Below are 3,919 nucleotides of genomic sequence, written 5' to 3'. Positions count from 1 at the left end.
GTCTGTATATTTGTATGTATATATTGTTTGTTTGTTAGTTTCCTTTTTGTCAGTGTGAAGCACTGTCTTAAATGTGAAGTATAAATAAAGTTTTCTTCCGTCCTTTCTTGGGTTTCTTATTTGATAAAGTGGTGATTTGTGTATTTGTGGTTTGTTGCACTTATTTTCACTTAGGCTACGTTCACACCGCAAGTCTTAATGCTTAATTCAGATTTTTTGCTCAGATCCCAATATTTGCTTGTCTGTTCACATTATCTTTTTAAAATGTGGCCTTTATCAGACTCCAGCGTGAACTGTTTGCAGTTTCGAACTGACCCGCATGATAAAAAGAACAATAACAATGACATCAGACGCAGCGCGCTGTCGCACTAACGTTAGGGAGGTCATGGAGGAAAGTCAGCATTCTCACTTTTATTTCAAAATGTTTGTGTAATGGCAGTCTTAACATTAATGAGCAGGTGCTGAGGAGGAGAAGAATGAAGAGAGAGAGAGAGCTATTGGTTATTTTGGCCTTTTACGGGCTGCAAATTAACTACAGAGGTCTGTGTGGAGGCAGAGATGAAGCCAGGAGTGGTGGGACTGCGTTGTGAATAACTTCACAGAGACGCAGTGTATTCAAAACTTTTGGATGCCTAGTCAAGTTTTTAATGTTACTGTCTGTGTCTAGGACTGACTCCCGCCGGAGCATAATTGTGACAAATGTCGATGTTGATTGACGTAAAAGTCGCATCAAATCCTCCTTGGTTGTTCACACTGCGGCCGCGTTGATAATAATCCGACCTGGGTCTGATTCAGGACCACACAGGGAAGTGGTCTAAATCTGATTTGAGTGTTCACACTACTTCTGAAGAAGTCTGACCTGGTCACTTGACCCCAAAAAAATGTCACATCCACAACTCGCTTACACCGTTTTTTTTATCGTCAAACGTTTTCAGCTGTTGTCTTCACCCTGATGAATTATGGGAGATTTAAAATGCCTAAAAAAGTAATCAAACAAAGAAAGAAACCGACGACAAAGACAAAGCGACATCCATTTCTTTTGCACATCACGTCATATAGTCTACATATTTTACTTTTATGCATGCATGTACCGAGTTATAATGAAATAAAAAAATAAAAACATCAACGCAATTATTTACCTTGATTGTTTTTCATGGTGACATGAACTCAGCATGCCATTTTAAATCAAATCACAGAAAAACTCAGTGTTGTCCAGCAGAGAGCAGCATAGACAAACACAAAACACTGTCATTTGTAGACTTTATTTTTGTCTTTAACAATTGTTAGATTGTCTTGTTACCTTGTAAAGTATACAGGCTACATTGTGTAATACGGGACTCATAGGGCCTATTGTGAGATGTTAACCCTTGTGTTGTTCTCAGGTTTTTTATATCATAAATATGGGTTTCTTTCAACCAAATTGCCCAAAAATAAGACGGATGCATCAATGTATGTCGCAGGTAAAGCAAATGATTACTTTCATTGCATTTTGGGTGTTTTATTCAATTTTGTAGCACTTGAAAAAAATGTTTTAAATGGTTTTAAAACAGTGTCCTGACTAAACTTTGACAGATACCCGTCTGTGATCCACTCAACATCCTCTGTTCTTAACTTTTAGTCAAAATAATTCATAGTTTCTGGTATAATGTTATTTACATTATATACACTCACCAGGATTATTAGGAACACCTGTTAAATTTCTTGTTAATGCAATTATCTGATCAACCAATCACATGGCAGCTGCTTCAATGCATATAGGGGGGTGGTCCTGGTCAGGACAATCTCCTAAACGCCAAACTGAATGTCAGAATGGGAAAGAAAGGTGATCTAAGAAACTCTGAGCGTGGCGTGGTTGTTGGTGCCAGACGGGCTGGTCTGAGTATTTCAGTTCAGTTATTGGGATTTTCACGCGCAATCATTTCTAGGGTTTACAAAGAATGGTCTGAAAAAGGAAAAACATCCAGTATGCTGCAGTCCTGGGGGGTGAAAATGCCTTGTTGATGCTAGAGGTCAGAGGAGGATGGGCCGACTGATTCCAGCTGATAGAAGATCAACTTTGACTCAAATAACCACTCGTTACAACCGAGGTGTGCTGCAAAGCATTTGTGAAGCCACAACACGCACAACCTTGAGGCGGATGGGCTACACCAGCAGAAAACCCCACCAGGTACCACTCATCTCCACTAAAAATAGGAAAATGAGGTCACAATTTGCACGAACGCACCACAACTGGACCGTTGAAGACTGGAAAAATGTTGCCTGGTCTGATGAGGCTCGACTTCTGTTGAGACCTTCAGATGGTAGAGTCAGAATTTGGCGTAAACAGAATGAGAACATGGATCCATCATGCCTTGCTACCACTGGGCAGGCTGCTGCTGGTGGTGGGGGTGTAATGTGTGGGGGATGCTATCCTATCAATATGGACCAACATTTGTAAAGAATGCTTCCAGCACCTTGTTGAATCAATGCCACAAAGAATTAAGGCAGTTCTGAAGTAACCTGACTCCAGATGGATCGCTTCGCATTTGCTCGGCATATCCATCTGGGAACTTTCCGTTGTAGAACTTTTGGGAAGGGGCGAAAATACTGGTTAGATGATTGGATAAACCATCTGTCTATCACCACCTATGTTGGTGATGGACGGGCCAAATCAACCAATCAGATCACCGAAGCTAGCTAAGTTAGTGAAGCTAGCTAAGTTAGTGAAGCTAGCTAAGTTAGTAAAGCTAGCTAAGTTAGTGAAGCTAGCGTTAGTTTGGCTTCAAGGACCTTGCAGTTCTTCTAATGCCATCGTTTAACATACAGTTAAGTTAGGTAACGTAGCTAACGCTAACGTTTTTAAACGTACCATTTGTATGTGACATGAACCTCATCAACGACAATCCCCGCCAAGTTTTCACGGTACACGTCTGAAGAAGAGCAACGACATCTTTTCCTCCGAGAAAAGCCTCCAGTGCCGGTTTTTTGCTCTTCTTTCAATGAAGGAATACTTTCTAATTCGGATAAAACTTGCGCGAGAGCTACGCTCATCTCATCCGTGGAAGCCGCCACGCTGTTCAGACTGAACAGTCGCTTCTCGTAACGTCACACCTAAACCCGCCTCAACACCAACGCTGATTGGTCGGTCGTTTGGCGAACGGCTCCAAATTTTCTCTGTCTCAAGATGCCAGACTGATCTGCGAGTGGAAAACTGGAGCTCGCTCTTGAGCCCCCCTAAAAAGGGTCTAACTCGCCTTTCTGCGTCATAGCCCTGAGTTTTTCTACCAGTGTATATTTTATTTAGTGTCCCCATTAGTTGTTACAGTAGTAACAACTATTCTTCCTGGGGTCCACAGTGTTGTATCGTAACGAAGTATAAATACTTAGTTAGAATTTTCACGTATCTGTACTTTACTTCTTTAGGCTATTTATATTTTTGGAAACTTTACTTTGACTGCACTAACCTACATTTTGTGAATAAAACTGGCAGTAGCTCAGTCAGTAGGGAGTAGGGAGTCTGGTTGGGAACCGGAGGGTTGCTGGTTCAAGTCCCCCCTATGGACCAAAGTATGGTGGTGGACAGATATATGGACCAAAGTATGGTGGTGGACAGATAGCTGGAAAGGTGCCTGAGCACTGCCAAGGTGCTCTTGAGCAAGGTACCAAACCCCCCAACTGCTCAGGCGCCTCTCCATGGGCTGCTCCCTCACTCTGACATCTCTCTGTTAGTGCATGTATTATAGGTACTGAGCATGTGTGTGTAATTCAGGCCTGTGTGTAATGGGTATAATAACAACAACAGAGTGATCCCTTTGTGGGATTAATAAAGTATACCTTGTTATTATTATTAACTTCTACCAAAGTCATTTTCTGGTAAGATACTTGTACTTTTACTCAAGTACTTTATACAAGACTGATTTCTGCCGTACGGATGTATGGT

The sequence above is a fragment of the Sander vitreus genome, chromosome 7, assembly GCF_031162955.1.
Source record: "Sander vitreus isolate 19-12246 chromosome 7, sanVit1, whole genome shotgun sequence".
NCBI classification, from domain to species: domain Eukaryota; kingdom Metazoa; phylum Chordata; class Actinopteri; order Perciformes; family Percidae; genus Sander; species Sander vitreus.
The sequence above is the reverse complement of the archived record's forward strand: the minus strand, read 5'-3'. Positions refer to the sequence as shown.